This window comes from Rattus rattus, chromosome 11 (genome assembly GCF_011064425.1).
Source record: "Rattus rattus isolate New Zealand chromosome 11, Rrattus_CSIRO_v1, whole genome shotgun sequence".
Taxonomy (NCBI): domain Eukaryota; kingdom Metazoa; phylum Chordata; class Mammalia; order Rodentia; family Muridae; genus Rattus; species Rattus rattus.
Window position 1 is genome coordinate 65,461,049 of NC_046164.1, and position 21,851 is coordinate 65,482,899.

A 21,851-nucleotide genomic window follows, 5' to 3' on the forward strand; every position below is an offset into this window, starting at 1 on the left:
CAGTTACATGTTTAAAAAGTGTTGATATTTCTAAGGAAGAACCTACACTGGGGACAGGAAGGTCTGATAAAAGCTACCCAAAACATACACTCAGGCAATATCACTGCTCACAAGGACAGCCTGCTAGGGAAGGAGAAAACGTAGGGAAGCTTGTCTCAAGAAAAGAAATAGCTTGTGAAAAGGCATGGACAAAACAGAGAGGAAAACCAATTCACAGGCTCCTTTGTTGAGTGTGGGCATGAGCCTGTAGGTGTCAAAAAGCATAATGTGGTTCTCATGATAAAGTCCTACCGGAAGCACAGAGGCAAAGAAAACAGCAGGTACCAGTTCGTGAAGAACTCAGCCCAACGTCTTAATGAGTTTGGATTCTTTCGTGAAAACAAGTAGTCGGAGTTTCCATTATCTTATTGTGCGCATGCTTATTTATTTATTTTGTATGTTGCTACGAGTGCATGTGTGTAGGTGCATGTGTTACAGTGTAAGGGTAGAGGGTTAAAGACAACTTCCACCATTTGGGACCTGGAGATCAAACTCAAGCTATCAGGCTTGACCGTAGGTGTGGTTATTGCTAAGCCCTCTCCTCACAGGTCTACGATTAGCCATGTTATCCAATGATTAATATTCAATTAATAACTGAAGATCTATTTATCATATAATGTATTTTGGTTAGTTTTCTCTCACCCTACTCCTCCCAGATCCTCGACACCTCCTCATCCACCCTGCATGCCATTCTTTCATTAGAATACAAATAAGCAGCTAAAAAGCGCAATAAGATAAAATATAAACAAACCAACCTGAAGAGGACAAAACTAGCAAACAGAAGAAAAACAGCCAAAGAAAAGTACAAGAAGCTGTAGAGAAGCACACGTTCAAATAGAGGGAAGCCATAAAACACAAACCTGACAAACATACTATATATACAAAGGACCTGTAAGATTCAGGAATGTAAAGAATTTCCAAAAGATCCTTGAGTTCATTTTGTATTGGTCATCTACTGCTGAGCATGGGGCTTGGTCTTAAGAGCAATTTGCTATAGTATAATTATACCTTCTTGATGGATGGAAAAAAGGAGAGTCACCAGTGAGACTCCATTGGAAAAAATTATTTCCATTTGCAAGTGCTTATCACTTGAAGACAGTGTCTCTGTTATGAATAAAGGCACGTGCTCACTTCTCCTGTCATGTCTAGGATCCCATCAGGTCAAAACCTGTGCAGGTCCTGTGCACACTGCCACAGTCTCTGTGAATTAATATGCGCAGCAGTCCTTTTATGTTTGGAAGGCTTTGTTTCCTTGGTATCAGCTAAGTCATCTGATTCGTACTATCTATGCCTCCTCTTTCACAGAGTTCCCTGAGAAGAGGAACTGAGGGAGACATCCCATTGGGGATGGAGTGTTCCCAGATCTCTCACTTTTTGAAACTTTTGCGGCTGTGGACCTCGTATTTTTCCCATATTTTACAGGAAGAAGGTTCTCTGGTGATGGATCAGGAAGACATTGGTCTAGGACCATAGCAGAATGTTGTTAGCAGTCACATTTTGGTATATGCCTTGAGCAGAACTGTAGTATTTAGTTTTCCCCTAGGCCGCTGGATTTCGTCTCAGGTTCCTGGCTATGCGAGCTGTGTTGAAGATGTATTCCATCTCATGAAGCGGTCTTAAATCCAATCAGAGAGAGGTTGGTTACTCTCACCAGCTTTGTTCTACTAATGCACTAGTATATTTTGCAGGCAGGGTCACAACTGTAGATAAAAGGGTTTGGAGATAAGTTTACGCTGACCTCTCGTTTTGGTGACCTCTCGTTTTGGTAGCACACAATGCCTTGAACACTGGTCAGTTTGGTTAAAGGCTGTTAAATAGGCACCAGCTCAACTTCTCCATCTCTAGTGAGTTGTGTAGTTGTTGTCTTTAGAAATAGGGCTTTGCCATCAGTTTGTGGACTGTAACCAATGGCCTAGGCAATGGCCTGAGTTATTTAGAAGGATCTTTTCCCCAACTCAACTGTATGTAACCTCTTCCTAGAACTGGAAGCTTCATATTGTGTTCAGGAATGTGAACGTGGGACTCTGATTCCTTTGTTATCTAGCAATTCTTTTTCAATTACCTTGATGTATGTATTTTAAGGCACTTCCACTGCATTAAGTATCCATACAACCACTCAAATGTCCCCCTAGTTGTTCTTCCCCAAATTCTCTCTCTCACCCTCTTCTGCCCTCACTCTCTCCATTCTGTTCTCTAGTTCCAATTCTAAACAGCCATCCATACATAACTATTACCCCCTTATAGATATCCAATCCTCTCACCCTAGTCATTTACCCTACACATAACCTCTCTGGTTGTATGGCCTGCTTCTTGAAGACTTAACAGCTAATAGCAACAGGTAAGCAAATACAAACCATGTCTGTCTTTTTGAATCTGGGTTTAGCACTCAGGATTTTCTTTTTAGCTCCATCAATTTAACTGTGAATTCATTATTTCCCGTTTTGAATATCTGAGTAATAGTCCATTGTATAGTTATAACACATTTTCTATACCCATTCAACTGTTGAAGGACATCACTAGATGTTTCCAGTTTCTGGGTATTATGAATGAAGAAGTAATGTACATTTTAAAATGAAATACAGACCTAAACAGAATTCTCGAAGAATGAAACACAAATGACTGAGAAGTACCCAACGAAATGTTCAACATCCTTAATCAACAGAGAAGTGCAAATCAAAACCACTTTGAGATTTCATTTTCCACATGTTAGAAGGACTATGGTCAATAAAAATAAGTGACAGCACATGCTGGCAGTGATATACAGTAAGGATAACACTCATCCATTGCATGTAGGAGTACAAACTTGTATAGTCACTATGGAAATCAGTGCGGTGGTTCCTGAGGAAGGAGGAAATAGATCTATCTCGAGATCTAGCTATACCAGTCTTAGGCATATACCCAAAGGTTGCTTCATCCCATACAGATATATTTCCCCAGTGATTAATTTTCTACTATCAATCCCAGACTCTCTGCCTTTGTCTAGCATTCAGAGTCTTTAGGGACACATTCTCCACCTATCTAGAAAAACTATGTCCTTGTTTCTGTGGGCAGATTTTATTTCTGATATAACGCACAATCCCTGAACATACAGGTCCTTGTGTCTGGCCCCTTAATATTTGCTCACATATGGGGTTTTCTTTTTCTTTTATTGGGGGGGTGACTTTTTATACTTTGATCTTTTTTATTGTTTTTTATTTATTTACATTTCAAATGTTATCCCCTTTCCCCGTTTTCCATCCATAAACCTCCATCCATTTCCCCTCCACCTTCTTCTATGAGTCTGTTCCCCCACCCATCTACCCACCCCTTACCATCACCCACCCCTTCTGGACTCCCACGCCTGACATTGTCCTACACTGGGGGGTTGAGCTTTGTTAGGACCAAGGGCTTCTCCTCCCATTGGTACTCAAGGCCATCCTCTAATACATATGCAGCTGGAGTGATGGGTCGGTCCATGTATACTCTTTGGGTGGAAATTTAGTCCCTGAGAGCTCTTTTTGGTTGGTATTATTGTTCTTATGGAGTTACAAGCCCCATACAGCTCCTTTATTTCTTTCTCTAACTCACCCAATGGGGACCCCATATCTCAGTTCAATGGTCAGCAGTGAGCGTCCACCTCTGTATTTGTCATGCTCTGGCAGAGCCTCTCAGGAGACAGGCTATATCTGGATTTTTCAACAACAATTATGCCTATTATCCTTTTATTAATGATGGGGCTCTGATTCCTTTGTTATCTAGCAATTCCTTTTAAATTATCTTCATATGTGAGTATATTCTATAGAATCTACATTTTCTGTATTTTCACATTACACTATGAATCTAGCCAGAATTAAGTGTAGGGGAAGAAAATACATTCCATGGTTGAGTAACTATTTACTGAGCACATATGGGAGAGAAATGGTCCTGGATAGAGAAGAGATAGCTATCAGTGACATACATGAAGACTCTACTCTCATGATACAAACTTGTCATTATGTGGGAGAGGGGCAACCAGTGTGGGAGCAATTCAAATGAGGCTTCCCTGCTAGTTACATGGTTAGAGAAATGCAAGAAAGAATGTGAATACTTGCGAGAAAACTTTAATTTATGCCAGGGAAGGCTTCTAGAAAAAAATACTCTATGAGCTAAGATCCAAAGAATTAGCCAAGTTAGCAGAAGAGAAAGGCTGAGCATCCTAGTTTGAAGGGAATCAGGCTAGAAAGATGATGATGAACATTTAAGCAATGAAGTCAACTCAATATGGTTATAGCTTTAAATATAAGTCAATCAGTGAGTTAGATCATATTCTGGATGGTGATGTACATTGAGGATAAAGTAATCCAGAGAAGAATGGCAAGGAATCTCGTTAGGATGTGGATTGTAATTTTAAACAAGCTGTCCAGGAAGTGGTGCTGCTAACAGAGTAAACTAACTGGGGTCAGGTATTGGGAAGCAGTGGCATTTCTAGGAGTTCCAAGACAGAGAGAGCTACATAGAGAAACCTCATCTCAAATATAAATAAATAAATAAATAATAAATACCCCTCCCAAATCCCAACAAACAAAATCCCTAACTGACTAAAAACTAAAGAAAGTTGGATTAGGGGTTGGGCATGAGCCATGTTGCTCTATTGGGAAAGAATACAAGACAGAGAAGGTAGGATCTTGTCTGGCAACTTTAGGGTTACTATAGAGTTCCTTGGGTAGAGCAGGTGAGCTGTCTGAAGAAGGGACTAGAAGTGAGTCCTAGGACCAAGCTTTACAGAGGTCTTGTTTACACATTAGTTATAATGATGTCTCTGGTATAGCCCTTTGTTCACAGTCATGATTATTCTGGAACTTTGTCCTTTAATCTCTCCTGCTCCCATTTCTTTTGAGGACTATGCTTAACTGCTAGTGTAACCTGGGTTCCCAGTTATGCTTGTCACAGCAGTCTGAACACTTGGGAAAGCTGTGCTAGGGTGCTTATGTTGACAGATTTTTCAAAACAATCAATCAGACAAAAACGCTGCTTCTTTAATCTGGAAAAATGAGTCTGCATAACACTACTTGTGTCATTCTTGTCCGGGTTCACTTCCTAGCATCCATGTGGCAGATCATGACCATCTTCAGTCCCAGAGAATCCCATGCTCTGTCCTGAATTATGTGTGCACCAGACATGCAAACAAAATACTCTTATGAAATACATTTTAAAAAATAGCATGAGTACATATATAAATCTGTATTTAAAATTGCCTCTCTGGAAGGATCTAGTTCTGCCAAGTCATGGATAGAGCTCTGTTTTAAATGGGCCTTTATCAGACAGGTTGGGGTGGGGGTACTTTATAAAACAGGCTTTGAGTCAAGTATTGAATGAAAGTCATACTCACAATACACAGCTGCTAGGTACGAGCCCAATTATTGATGGTTCTGTGTAGTAGAGGGCCAGTTGACAGCTTCTGATTTGTCTTGGCAACCGTGTCTAATCTTATACTTGAACTTGGCCTGGAAAACACAGGCTTCTTTGAGCATGGCCTTTCCACTGCCTGAGGAAGTGAAGTTGGGGTAGGGGATAGACAGATGGGTTGAGACTATTACGGAGCAACGGATATCAGATGGCCTCTTACTCACCTGCTTAGTGGGGTCAGTTACATCCGTATTGAAGGATGTCAAACCACAGTGTGCAGAGAAGAAACCATGTGGACTTTCGTAGTAAGCTCTTAGAGAAGTTAGTTTTAAAACTTTCAATATGAAATGGGTGGAAAAACTGAGATTCAAACCCCTTATAAGTAGAAATAAAGGCGAATTGCCAGGCAACTTGGAAAGTCTTATAAAATGGTGTCTTCTATCCACTGGGTCCCTTCCTGGCCTGATGTGAAGAATGATGAACGTGAGTCAACTCACGACAACAGCGTTCAGTTAGTGGGTCCAGCAGAATCCTGTTTGCCATTCGCAGAACAGACAGTGCAGGAGACTTGGTACTTCAGAAAGAACAGAAAGCTCAGTGTGGTGGTTCACACTGTAATCCTAACACGAGATGCCGATGCAAGAGGACAGAAAGTTCAAAAGTTCAAAGCCACTGGAGATAAAGAATAATAAGATCCTGTTCAAGCAACTACCACACACACACACACACACACACACACACACACACACACACACACACACAAAAACACAAAAACAAAAAAATACAATCATAGCAAATATGGAAGACATATCCTCCAGCTCAGAAAACTACACTAAGAGTTGCAGAAGCTGTAAATGAGACACCATTTATATGAATTTTAAGCACATTCAAAGTGCTCACATTACTTCTACTGGTTTGGGTTTCATTATTCTGTACATGGGAGGGGATGGAGTTCTAACCTCATGGGGTGGTGGAGGGGACATTAATGCTTATTGTTATTGAGACAAGTGTCTCTCATCTAACCATTCCTGATGTATAGTAGAGTTAATATTTTGCACAAAATTCTGTGGGTTCAAAAGACAGACATAAGAATGTAAACTTGTGAAATGGGATGACACATGCTGTACTGCTCCATATTCTCTGGGTACAATAGATGCTAGCTAGTGAAATCCAAATGGAAACGTTCTTCACTTGTTTTCCTAATTATCAGTGCAGATACAACCTAAAGTTATGATTTAACAGGATAATATGGGGATTTCTTTCAATTGTTAAAGTACATCAAAGTAAACAAAAATTGGTCATGGTAAAATTAAATGAAGGGAGAAGAGTCAAATTTCAATAAATGGAAAATGAAGACAGTTGCTAGGGATAAAGATGTGTGGCGATAATGATGCAATCCAAACCAGGTCCAAATTCTTTCCCTTTCACTGTCATTATTAGGGGAGACAAAAGCTGACTTGGCAGGAGCTAATTGATATCATAAAAGCCAATGTGGAGGAAAGACTTCAGTCTTTACAGCAATGATGGTGCTGAGGTGACAAACTGTCCTCCCAGGTCCTTTGAAGTTATGGGGAAGCTTATAACCATAGCAGCTTGCACCTCTGTGGACAGGCTCAATGAGAAAGTAGGAGTTGGATGGAAATGGCAATGCTACTCCAGGATGCTTTAGCCAATGAGGGCTCAACAGGTAGATAAGACAGATGAAGAGTCCCAATGTCTTCACACTCTAAGTTCTCAGTGTGAAGCAGCAAGACTCGCTCCCGCTTCCCCCACCCCCAAATGACACTATATTGTCAATGAATTCCATTGATTTTCTTCCTTCCCCTCTCTGATTTTCCCATATTTTCAATTTTCATTGTAGTACCCATTTTCTAAATAAATTATTAGTATGCAAATTCACATCTAAGAAGTTGATTAAGAAGAAACTATCCCTGAACTCAAGCAGTATTACAGAGCAATACTGATAAAAACTGCATGGTATTAGTACAAAGACAGACAGATAGACCAGTGCAATAGAATTGAAGACCCAGAAATTAACCCACATACCTACGGTCACTGGATTTTGGACAAAGGAGCCAAAACCATCCAACGGAAAAAAAGATAGCATTTTCAGAAAATGGTGCTTGTTCAACTGGGGGTCAGCATGTAGAAGAATGCAAATCGATCCATGCTTATCACCCTGTACAAAGCTTAAGTCCAAGTGGATCAAGGACGTCCACATCAAACCAGATACACTCAAACTAATAGAAGAAAAAGTGGGGAAGCATCTCGAACACATGGGCACTGGAGAAAATTTCCTGAACAAAACACCAATGGCTTATGTTCTAAGATCAAGAATTGACAAATGGGATCTCATAAAACTGCAAAACTTCTGTAGGCAAAGGACACTGTTGTTAGGACAGAATGACAACCAACAGATTGGGAAAAGATCTTTACCAATCCTACAAATGATAGAGGGCTTATATCCAAAATATGCAAAGAACTCAAGAAGAGACAAATAACCCTATTAAAAATGGGGTTCAGAGCTAAACAAAGAATTCACAGCTGAGGAATCACTGATAAGTGGATATTAGCCCAAATGCTTGAATTACCTTAGATGCATAAACACATGAAACTCAAGAAGGATGACCAAAATGAGACTGCTTCACTCCTTCTTTAAAAGGGGAACAAGAATACCCTTGGGAGGGAATAGGGAGGCAAAGTTTAGAACAGAGGCAGAAGGAACACCCATTCAGAGTCTGCCCCACATGTGGCCCACACATATACAGCCACCACACTAGATAAGATGGATGAAGCAAAGAAGTGCAGGCCAACAGGAACCGGATGTAGATCTCTCCTGAGAGACACAGCCAGAATACAGCAAATACATAGGCGAATGCCAGCAGCAAACCACTGAACTGAAAATGGGACCCCTGTTGAAGGAATCAGAGAAAGGACTGAAAGAGCTGGAAGGGGCTTGAGATCCCATATGAACAACAGTGCCAACGAACCGGAGCTTCCAGGGACTAAGCTACTACCCAAAGACTATACATGGACTGACCCTGGGCTCCAACCTCATAGGTAGCAATGAATATCCTAGTAAGAGCACCAGTGGAAGGAGAAGTCCTTGGTCCTGCCAAGACTGAACCCCCAGTGAACGTGATTGTTGGGGGGAGGGTGGTAATGTGGGGAGGATGGGGAGGGGAACACCCATAAGAAGGGTTGGGGGAGGGGTTAGGGGGATGTTGGCCCGGTAACCGGGAAAGGGAATAACAATCGAAATGTAAACAAGAAATACTCAAGTTAATAAGATGGAAAAAAAAAAAAACGAAGAAACTTCCAGACATATCCTTGTGTACTATCATGTAAACTATTATTGATACCTAAGATCTCTATGAAATTAAGTTTCTTGTATTGTTGACAGTTTCTCAGACATTATACACCATATATAAGAGAGATAATAGAAAACTACTTTTTCAGTTGTGAACTGTGTATAAAGCTGATATAGGGAGTAATATTAGGAGATGAGAATGCAGACCAATGAGAGATACTAGCAGTGGCTCAAAGAATCAGTGTTCCAGGTCTCCATAATGGTAGTATCAATAGTTATAGGGATAAGGCAACCCCTAGTAGAAACATTTGGTAGGGCTTAGATACTCCTTGATAGGATGGCTTGAAGCCTTACATCATCCTTCCAAAGAAAATGATTGACATAATGAGAATAATAATGTAATGGCAATCATGCAATGCCCTAATGAACCTGTTCATTGTGTGCCCAGGAAAGCAATTCCTTTGGAATAACTCATGCAGAGCAAAACATACAAAGAGTGCTAGGCAATAAACATGCAATTATCGTTTTCTGGTTTTAAAATTATGTTTGGGTATGTGGTACACAATCTCTAAAATATAATTACTGAGGAACATAGTTTAATTTGTATCAGTCACAATTTACGGCTTGTCTATGTTTATAGAAATGATTATGGTTAGAAGCTCCTTGTGCTTTCCTTGATGCATAAAAATGATTATCAAGGCTTTAGCAGAGGCTGCCTTCACAGAGAATTGGCAGCGATGGGCCCTTTAATCAGGAACAAGATCTTACAGAGCCAACACATGTAAATATGCAATCTCAGAACAACAGTTAACTTTTCATAATGAGAGTGCTGGAGAAAACCAGGGTGAGACACCACAGAAAGTTCCCACCTACCCAAATGCCAATAATAAATGGCTACCGGGCACTGAAAGCTTTTCTCACTCCTACATCATTTTGTCAAGTCCAAATGCAAGCCAGGTTTGGCCATCGGTATATAATAGTAACATTTGTCATTATGGCAAATATATTACAACGGGATTAGCTGCCAGACTTTCCTAAATGATTTCATGAGCAGAGGGTGAGGAGGCAACACACAGTGACAGCTCTTCATGAACAGCATTGAGCTATTGTGGAGGTCACGAACAAGTGATTTCACTGCTTTGGTCCCTAGACTTGCTCATCTCTGTATGGAGAAAAGAAGAAGAAAGAAAAACAAAGATGATGGAACAAAATGGCTTTGAAAGGCTCTACCTGCCCTAAGAAATGATGAAACATTGTGAAAAAAAGCATGTAGTTCTTAGAATAGCCAATCAGTAAGTGTATTTACACACATGGGTACACTCATCACACATACATATAATATGTGAATAGGTATATTATTTCTTTTGTGTACCTGAAAGAGGGAAAGGGTTTGAGACAGAATATTTGTAGACTTGTATATATTGAATAGCATGTCTATGGGCAATTGTCACCACTTTTACCTGGATGAGTTTCTAGTAGGAAAGAATATGAAGTTTAGCGACCTTAATGTAACAATATGGGTTGTCCCATTTCTCCTCAAGATCAGTCCATTTGTCTGGTCACCTAAAAAGCTGCACACCCTGTTCTTTGTTAAGTGGTTAATGCGTCATTTTTCACAGGAGTAAAAGCTATTGGAGAGAGATGGAAAGAACTGTAAATGCACTTAAAACGATACTCGGCTCCAAATATCCCTATTATGAAGCATTTAGATAGCACTTCACAGGTACAGAGTTCCCCCGAATCATCATATTACATCTGTATGAAATAAACACTGTGGAATTTATTATCTTATGCCCCAGAGTGAGTTTAAAGCCTGCAACCACTTCTGCAGAACGATGGTATAGGATGACACTTCCCTGTGAGTCTCAAATAATAATTCTTCTATCAAATTACTACCTAACAAGTCACAGGAATCCTGAGAAGAGAAGGCAAAGATTGGGTGAAGACTGGAAATTCAAATTTCAATAGCAGTATTGAGTAAATGGAAGCAAAGATCTGGTGGGGAGGACAAAAACCACAGGAATTTATCAGGTAGGTGTACCGCAAGCACCTCATGACTGCTAAATCAAATGATGGAAGTCTACCTGTGGGGCTTATGGAATGTTAAGGTAAAGGTGGAATAAGTGAGAAAAAGGTAGAAAGACTGCCTGGTAGATGGAAAGTCTGCCACATGGGTCTTAGAAATGCCAACCATGTTGGCTTTTGGAGGCTGTGGGAGGGATTTTGGCCGTAAATGAATGGAGTTATATCTTAAATATCTCTCTTTAGTCATGTACCATGGAGAGTAACCTGTAAGGGGGCAAGGACAGAGTTGTCTGTGATCAGGTGAAAAAGATGAGCTGGGAATCTTTACCCAGGAAGATGGAGCTATTAGGAAAAAGGAATTAGCCTCTAAGTCTGTTGCTCTCAACCCACAAGTCCTGACACATTTGGGGGTTAAATGATCCTTTCACAGGGGTTGCCTAACACCATCAGAAAACACAGATATTTATAATATTACAAGTCACAAGTTAGTAATTAGTAAGTTAGAAATTAGTAAAACAGTTACAGTTATGAAGAAGCAATAAAAATTATGTTATGCTGGGGTCACCACTACATAAGGAAATGTATTAAAGGGTCACAGTACTAAGAAGGGTAAAAACCACTGTTCTATGGAGTGATCTTGAGGAGCAAGCCAGTAGGACTCCAGCTGGCATGGACTGTTGGATGGGAGAATATCTAAATGATCCCAAATCAATGAATTGAGTACAAGTAAAGTAAACTATCATCAATTAAAGGAAGAGGTTAAGGGTCAGGTATATATTATAAGTGAACAGGCATTCAAGCATTAATTTCAAACTGAGACTTAGATGCTCAAGTGTAGTACTTGATGCTAAACTGGAGTATTTCAAGATCATAGCTTGACAGGAGACTTTTAAGACAAATAGAATTATCCTATGACCAGCAATGCTTCCCCTGAGTAGATCCACACAGAAAAGGAACCAACTCAGAGAGACATCTGAAGTCCTGGATCCATTGTATCTTTCCTCAGCAAAACAGAACAATGCAGTGCTCACCAGCAGGTGAATAGGCAAAACTTGTGTTCTCTTATAATGGAATATTATTCAGTGTAGAAACGAAATCATGCCATTTATAGTAATATGAAATAAAATTAGTCTCAAAGGAAAATGCTATATGACTCCACCTGGATGACAGATATAAAAGAAAAGATGAGGTGCATAGAAGTACAAATGAGAACACTGTCTACCAGAGAGAGATAAACAGATAGGGAATTAAGATGTAGAATAAAGGGGAGAAACCAACAGTAAGATAGAATGGCAATGTATAGAGATCTAATTATAAAAGGGCAATTACATTTAATAATATTATTACGAATTGGAAAACTGATAGGAGATTGATTTGTAGTTTGTCTCATCACACACGTGGGATAATTACATTAGGAGGTGGGCACCATGTAACTAGTAATTATTTTATATATATGTGTTAAGAAGTTGATTTGCTCATATTATCCACCTTAAGTATAGATAATAACACAGATGAGATAAAAATAGAAGTCATCACACTCTATGAGTGCCATGCAGAGGTAACTAATTGCCTTGAGGCTGAGGATCAAGAGAAGAAACAGGTCAAGTTCACAACAAGAGAGAGGGCACTGGAAGAAGACAGGCCATGGGAGGTAAAGGTAAAAACAGAAATGAACTGTTCTGGAAGCCAAGTTAAAAATGAATTTTAGAGAAGATGAGGCACTGGGGATATTCAGGTTTACATGGAGAAGTAAGGATCATTGGACCATATTTAACACCAAGACTGTATAAAGGAATGGGGGGTGGACATGTATACACAGTGGAGAGGAAAGAAGAGGTCAAATACAACTGGTAATGACCATGGTATTGGTTGTTGATATTTATCATTGATAATGACCAAGGAAGTTATTTGTTCCAAGGGAAGAAGGGTAGTAGCAGTTAAGGAATATGGGGTCAGTAGACATGTTTTCTTTCACTTTTATGGTGAAATGAGTAGACGTTTATTCAGACACTGTGGGAGTATTGAGGACACAGGAAACATTTCTCTGTGAAGTACAGAAGGAAAAACTGGCTGAAACAGTATTACAAATATTGGGTGTAGACAGGACAGTCTGTGAAGAAATCCAGATGGTAACACCCAAGAAGTCACAGGTCTTAGAGGTAAGCACCAAGAGGTGTGTAGATGGGTGACTCTGTCTGATACCCCTTCATCCATCATGAATGCCTCTGCACTGCCTCATGCTGTCCCCTGCCCCTCACTAACTCTTTGGTATGAGACATAAGGTCTACTCTATCTAAACTTAGAATCCTAATTGCTCTTTGGAATGATTAAGAAAAACCCTAAAATCTGATTAAATTTTCTGGCAATTCCAAATGTGTGCTCAAAGAGCAATCAAAACACATATAAGAGAAGAGAGAGAAATTTAAAGTCAATAAACCTCTAGAATTATACAGCTAGAAAATTTACTTTGAAATGATTTTGATCACAGAAATTCAAAATAATAGAATCATGGTTTAAATTGCTTATAAGAAGAGAGAGGCCAACCCTTAAGGCAGAGGAATTCTGGATATCTTAAATTTCCACACGACCCAATGGCTTCTGCACTTACAGCCTAAAGGTAGCAGAGGGAAAACCAGATCTTTGTGGCTGGAGGCAGAAGTGACTGAGAATGTGGAATGGTGTCTTCCCAGAGGAGAGGTTCTGTAAGGAAGGTGAGAGGAGCCCCATCCAGGGTCAAACGTGAGTGTAAAGATGCAGAGCAGGAGAGGCAGGAGCCGCAGCCATGGGTGAGAAGGGGGCAAGGGAGTGAGGCTCAGGTTTCCAACTCCACATGGCAAACCTTCAATATCCAATTCAGAATACTGGTTTAACTCCAGTCACAAGCAAGAATAAGCACCTGCTTTCTCCTTGGGCTATTGGATGAATCCTACACTCTTTACTGGGGGAAATTTTCTCATCCCACTAAAGCACTTATTTCACTTGACTGTATATGTAAAGGTGCGTGCGTGCGTGCGTGCGTGCGTGCGTGCATGTGTGTGTGTTCATGAGCACATGTGTATGTACACTGGTTGGTATCCTTTCTCAGGAGCCATCAAAATTTTTCTCTTTTTTCATGACACAGGATATCTCACTAGTCTGGAGCTTGACAAATTAACCATAAGATAGCCAACAAGCTTCAGGGAGCTTCATGTCTCTAGCCCGCCGTCTCAGGTCTAAGAGTACAACTTTTCCATTACACACTTGGCTTTTTTACATGAGCTGATGTGAATACTCACATCCTTATACTTGCAAGGTATATTCTTTAGCAGCTCAGCCATCCTTACCTGCAACTGCTACCCACCACTCTTGGCCTTCTATGCTTTTTGTCAACTTGATAGAAATTAGAATAATCATAAAGTTGTGAAGATGCCTGCATCAGATTGTTTATCGGCAAGTCCATGAGAAGTTTCTCAATGATTGATTTTGGGTGGTGCCTCCTTGGGAAGGTGATCCTGGGTTGTATAAGGAAGCAAACTGAGAAAACCATGAGGTCTAAGCCAGTAAGCAGGAGTTCTTCCATGGACTCTACTGCACTCCCTGACTCCGGCTTCCTGCTCTGCCTGAGTTCTTGCCTTGTTTTCCCTCAGTGATAGACTGCTAATGGGATCAGTAAGCCAAATGAATGCTTTCCCTGCCTTGCTTTCTGGCGTGGTCTTCATCATAGCAATAGGAAGCAAACTAATATCCTATGCATCCAATGTCGATTCTTTTTCACAAATGTCCACATGATAAAATTTTGGCCCTAAGTATGGTGATACTAAGAAATGATGAGTTTTTTAGAGGTAGGGTCTTGAAAAAGATGACTAGATCATTTATATGCTGCACATAGAGGAGACTGATTCTTGTGGATCCTGTTTTTGGCCACCCTTTCCCCAAGATAGGTCTGTTTTGTAGAGAAGGGTGTGACTCTTGGGATTTTTCCAAGTTACCAGGAGATCTCGCCTTCTCACTGAGTTCCCATGATTTACTATAGTGTGATTCACCCAGGGAAACCCTTCTAGGAGACAAGAAGACATTAATGCATGTTCTGAAATGTGCAGAAACATGAGTTCAATCTCTTCTGTTTGCAATACACAAAATTTATGGATTTTTTTTTCTTGCCACAACAACAAATAAAACAAAATAAACAAACAAATAGCAAGAAGAGTATATGACTCCATTCCTTTCAACTCTTAGCTCAGTAGTACCCTCCTGTCAGGAGAATGCTTCCTGGATGACATCTCACCCCCATTCCTTCACCCATCTTTGGCCAGCACATACTTAAAGAAAGCTTGCCACATGTCACATTTATTTTCAGACGAACTTCATAGAGATAGCACATGGACTCCTCACAAACATGTTGTGATCACATTGATTAAACAGGTAAACAAAAGTGCAATTAGACAGAGAACTGATTATTCAGAGACACTAATTATAACTGTCAGAATTAGTGTTCTTAGAGTCCTTCCAGCCATAGTGCTTTGAAAGATGTCTCTGAAGCTCTGCTTCTGGGCAACTCCATAGAGTAGCTATGTTATAGTTTACATAAGTATAATTTTATTTCAGTATTTTCATATAAAAATGCTTTCTTAACAGGGCCAAGTTATGCCACGAACAATTAAACGCTTCCAGGGAAGTTGATTATAATCTAATACCAAGTGGTCTTTTATTTTATCTAAGCTCAAATAAGAAAGCATCTTGTTGAAAATGTTATGACAATGACAGAAATGGAGGGTAGTTGCTTCAACATTCATTTCTGTAAATAACCTTCAAATCTGTAAATGTATGTTGGTAGCTAAATACAAAACTGTCTGGTGTTAGTCTTGTTCATATATGTTTTGATAGATTTATCCTTCCTTATGACTCTCTGCATTGATGAATTCATTCCTAGGAACCCAGGTCCTTGCCCAAAGTCCTTGTATACAGACAAGTTTAAGGACTCCCCATGACAAACACTACAAAGGAGACTGGGCTATGTATAGCAAAGCCAGGCACAGCAAAAGTACAGTGTTCTTTGCAGGGGACTCAGCATTAATCAGACTGGCCATGCTTTCTCATAGTACATCATCCCTGTCTCAAGATCTTGCTTTTGTGGACATCTTTAGCTGAAGCTTGGGAGGAGGCCTCTTCTGGCACCCTGCAACCTTCTTACTTAGATGAGAATAAATGGATATCACTTTCCCTGATACATATGTTAACCTTTCACCTGTATCTCTGGTTCACAAATCTGGAGGGTTTTTTTCCCCTTATACACTCTATGTTCTGTAATTTAGACCCTTGTTGCCATGCTATCATATCACAGTTTGTAAGTGATTAAAAGCTTAATAATTACTTTTGATTTAGTATTTATTTTTAAGCAGTCACTGTGGATTGATGGCTGAACTTCTATCAGTTCTTTTAGCAAACATCATTGAAGATCTGTCTCTCTCTCTCTCTCTTCTCCTCTCTCTTTCTCATATACACATACACACACATCATACCATATCACACACACGTAGACAAACACACCCAAGCACACAAGCACACACACAGAGACATAAGTAAATGTGCATCCATATGTGCAGATATCCATATCTGAGACTTATAGCCTATCATCGCCTTAAAAAATAAAATGTTTTGGGTGAATAATATATTTCTTCATAAACTACATACTCATGAAATGTGATTCTCTTTATATACAAATTTGCCCTCCCTGCTGTGCCTCTCACAATCCTCAGAACGTTACTATAAATATCTTTTAGAAGATTTGCTTGAGACATTACCCAGATGATATACACAAACTTTAGGGAAAAGAAAAATATTGGCAAAATAAATCTCCAAATGAAGAGAAAAGGAAAGAGGTGCAGTCACCTCCCCATGCTTGGTGTGAAGCATCTCCTTCCCACATCTCCAATGAAAACTTTCCCCTGATTTGTCCACTCATACAAGGCACATGCCAAAGCCATGGGAGGGAATGTTCCTCAAAAGTAAAAGTACAAGAGTTTAAATTTTCGTGAAAATAAATCCACATATCACAAACATCCCTGAAAGCTCATGTGACCCAAAATAGTAACTTCCCTCTTGACAAGAATGTCACTATTAACAGAAACCTTATTACTACTATTATAAGTTCTGTAGCAATGTATCTAAGGTTTTGCAAACAGAACAGTATTGGACCATACTAGCCACTTCCGTCAAGGAAATGATGTGCCTATTCTGTAAAAGTGAGAAAATGCCATGGTTTCCAACAGGGCACCTACCTTTGCTTGCCCTACTGTCTTTACCTTCACTTTCAGTGAAAAAGACTTATAGAAATAAGCCTTTGCCTTTCCTTAGGTGCGGGAATTATAAGTGAAGAACAATCCTGAGTTTGGCAGTTTTAATGCCTCTATCAGACCCTTAAACAATGGTAACAGAGGAGCTGACTGACTGATACTTAACCATTCTCACGACTAGGATGAGAAAACATTCCATTCCAGATGTCTCCAGCTGTGTTCTCAGGTTGCCCATGTGTATGACTGACAATAGCATATCATTTATGTGATGCTTCCTAGCTGGCTTCTCTCATTCCCCTGTGTTTCCTGGGGTCACCTTGTTAGCCAACTGCTCATCTCAGAATCAGCTTCTGGGGGAAGTCAAGACATGGCAGAAAATGACAGCATGTAAGTAACACTTTAGCAACTGCAAGTCAAAAGTATAGTATGCTTATATCAGCCAAGGTTCAACAAGAGAATCAGAAATAGTAGAGTATATTAAATAATATGTAATGTAATATTATATATAACAGTATTTGAAGTCTATGAGACCTATAAGAATGGACTAGAAGTCTAGAGCATGAGTTCTGCCTGGCAGCAACCCAGAGGTAAACGTTCTTCCTCGGGATTCCTTTAGCTCTGTTCAGAAGGTCTTTAAACTGATTGTAGCAAGTCCAGCAGACTCTATTGGACATAACCTTCCTTCCTTGTACTCAGTGAATGTTGGGCATAGATGTCTTCAAAAAATCCTCTACAGCAATATATACTTTCGTGTCTGACTCTGATGTGAAGACTAACATTCAGATAAGTTGCTGTGTTAAAAATACGTTCATAACTAAAACACATAATCATAAATACCAGATTATTTTGTTTGGTTCCATTGCACAGCATTCGTCTTTTACTTGATTCTGATGTTTTGCAAGTATGTCCTATCTCAGGAAATGAAATTCACCTTTTTCATGACCATAAAGTATTTTACTATCAATAGACATTATTTTTCTAATTCTGTATTCTATGGATGATGTGGTTTCTTGTTATACTTTAATTATTTCATGGATCTAAGTATATAGTGAAGTCTTCCTGTATTTTTGTGGGGGATTTGTGTTTACTAATTAGGCTACTCGGCTCTTTCAAAATGTTTTTGAAAAGACTCAAGTGAGGATATCCCAAAAGAACCATTGCGTGCAATGAATTCATCTTCCCTAGGGACTTAGAATGATCTGGTGTGGAGTATTGTTGGGAGAATGTGGAAAGAGCTATCAAAAGAATTTTCAGAAGCCATGAACCAGAGGAGCACTATATTGAGAAATCTTTCTTGACGATTGGCATATTTGATTTTCTTTTAAGTCGATATTAGTGAATTATCACTCTGAGCCTTTTTTCTGTAAGTTTATGCACATTGTTATATTTATACTTTAAATAAAATAGTGCCATTTTTAAATGTAGAAAAGGAGGTAAACAGAGACGTCGGCTGAAGAGCCAACTTCTGCTACAGGGAGGGTGCCTCAGTGGAGTTTAAGGTGTTCGAATGCTTCTGAGCTCTCCTCGTTGTCACCGCTTAGTACACTACAGAAAAGCACAATGAATGCAGTCAAGTTTTGTGCATTCTAATTAAAAATGAAGAAAAGAGTGGTGAATGAGAGTACCATGTTGCTAAAACAAGAATGGTTATGGAAATGATTTTTGTGTGGAAGAAATGGGAACGGGGCTTCTGAAAGTTTAAAGCCACATTTGGGAGCACTGAGCCTCTTAAGAGTTTTTCATTGAGTCCTTAGATTTAAGGCCTGCAGTGTTTTTTGTCACCATTTACAACCAAGCAGAAATTATGATGTGATTTTATATAAGACTTCTCTGAGGCAAACAAAATGTCTCAATGAGAAGATCAATCTTTCGACCTTGATTATTTTCAAGGAAAGATCTATTTACATTCTCCATATTCATGTGCAGAACTTTTGCCACATTGATACTTAGATTAAATCTTTTAGCTAAATATTAAATCATACACATAGTCATCAAGAACTGCATAAGGAATTTCAGCTTTGTGTGATAAAAATGGAGAAAATAAAACTTTAAAGTTACCTTAGCAAAAACTCTGTCTTTTACTTCATGTATTTGATAAGTACAATACCCTAAATATTAAATGTGTACAATAATTTATTTTGGACCCAGGACATCTAATACCATAATTAGCTCAGACTTTCTAAGGTAGAGCTGTTTCAATGTACTGATCTTGATCAAAACCTTGAACATATGATGGACCTAGTATATCATGAACCTCTCTGGTATCAAATTCAGGTCACCTATTTTCACAAGTATAGGAGAGGTAGATTCAGACTACCTTAGTTCCCTTCTTTTGCTTCATTTGAAGTTCTTAATAATAACTCTAAAATATGCTAAAATGTAAAACCTTAAGATATACAAAGACTAAAGCAGCCCAGGCTGTGTTTCAGGCACCTCACTAAACAAAAAGCTCTTCACTCACGCAGCTCAGCCTAGAGTGCCATGTTTACGCAGGACATGGAACCCAAGCCAGGCTACTTTCTGGATGCCCTGCATCAAGGCCTGGGCAGATGAAATTCAGTTTCTTCATGTGCCCTGGACAATACTTCGGAGCTTTGGATGACCACTTCATAATAACTTAATGATTTCCTAGTTGGAAGTATGCTTTGGTTGAAGGGAGGTTCTGTTTCACTATCCTGAGCAAGATAGTAACCAGTCCAGAGTGTCCTACTCTACAATACAGAGTTTCCTATCCAGAGCAAGGACAGAATCTCTCAAAGTGGTTCTGACTTATGAGAGCTTTGTGTACTCTGAGGTAACAAAAATAGTATTTAATCGATGTTAATATTTATGATAAAAAAAAAACAGGTTCCCCACTAAGGTGTCTGTTCTGTTTTCTGTTTTCTATTCTTATCTGACACCAATGTTGGATTTAAGTTTTGTTTTGGGAAGAATAAGAGATAGATGAAAATGAACAAGATTTCCAGTTGTTTAAGATTCTGAAAAAACAGGAAAGATGCTGATATGTGAATTAACTTTTACTTTATCTCCATCTAGGCCCACCACACAACTAGTACACTCTCTTGACAATGTGGTTTGAATTATCAATGGCCTTCATTTCTGGTATTAATTATGAAAATATATGGAAAAAGTGCAAGACAAAAACCTGGGTTTCCAAGTGCAGTCTCAAACAGACATATTTCAGGCCTACATGGTCCATTTCACATGTGCTCTAGACAGTTGCAGTTAATAATATACTTACTCCATGAGTCGAAGCAGTGAACAGTTTTAGCTTTAGTTATACAAACTTATATAGACTTTGCTCTAAAGTAAAAAGGAGGCTCCCGGATGTAGACTTAGACTTTTCAAAACCTATTTATTAGAGGCTCTCAGATACTTCAACCACAGCCCCCTTGTAGCTCACCATCCAAAGGCAGGGGAGAAAGATGATAAGTAGAACAAAGAGATCTGGAACTAGTTAGCAGGATAACTAGTCAGGATATCAGCAGTCTAGTTCATTAAGTCTCAGCATACCAAACACAGATCAGCAGCAGTAGCATAATCCAGCAGGAACAGCCAGGCCTGCACTGACTCTGCCCCAGATCTGAGTGACCAGAAGCAGCCAGATTCCATGACTCTCTCAATGAAGCAAAGATCAGCCAAGACCCAAGACCAAAAAGCATTTCACAGCTAGCTATACAAGTACCTCTTCCTCTTCGCTGTCCTCTGAATCCTATTTATAAAATCTCCAAACATCACATGTCCTTTCACAGGCCTTGCCTCAGCCCATGAGTCTGCCTCAGCAAAACACCACCTAAGTTTGTGTCACATGACATAACCAAATACTTCCACTTCACCTAGGACTCAGGGTGCTCACCAAACTTACTAAGTTCAAGAAGGGCATAAAGCATAAAATTCACAAGTCCTTTCCTCAAAATGTAAATAGCTCCAAATATTGGGGGAAAATAGTCTTTCGTTACACGGTGACATGAAGGTACCCCCAACCCTGCATCTAACCAAAATATTCTCATTGACTCACCAAGCAATGCATGAGTGCATTTATGTCTTTGGTGTGCCATCAGTGTCCTGTCTGGGATGAATAGACATTTGTTCATTTCACAACAGGAAAAGCAAAAAAAAAAAAATTAGCTTCCAAGCAAGAACAAATTCTATCAGTGATACACTGTGTATCCCTCTTTGATAGTCTATGAAACTATATCCAGATCCAGTGGAGATTTAGGATCTCAAAATATCCTAATGCTTCTCTTCCTGTGTTTAAAAAGAACGAACAGAAATTAAAAGAAAAGGAAGGGAAAGGAAGGGAAGGGAAGGGAGGGGAGGGGAGGGGAGGGGAGGGTAAGGGAAGGGAAGGGAAGGGAAGGGAAAGGAAAGGAAAGGAAAGGAAAGGAAAGGAAAGGAAAGGAAAGGAAAGGAAAGGAAAGGAAAGGAAAGGAAAGGAAAGGAAAGGAAAGGAAAAAATATCATCACAGAAAACACACAGCTAGGGCTGTGGACTAGAATTTAGGGTATGAACATTTATCTATGAACATGTTAGGTTGAGTAACCATCCCTCTGCAATACACACACAGGCACACAACCACTGGCACTGATATATCACTCCAAACATTGCCCAGACCACAGTACAAAGGTCCAACATACACAAAGGAGTATGATGCTCTGAGGAAGCTCAGTTCTATCTAGCAACCAGATATGTAGCCATTATCCCCATGAGGAGAAATGTGTGGTAAAAGGAAAAAGCTAGAACTGGTCCTTTGCCTAAGGTCCCACTAAGGTTGCACCAAACTGTGAACCATCCCCTTAACGAACTAGAAGATATAAATGCAGGAGAAATGAAACCTGGA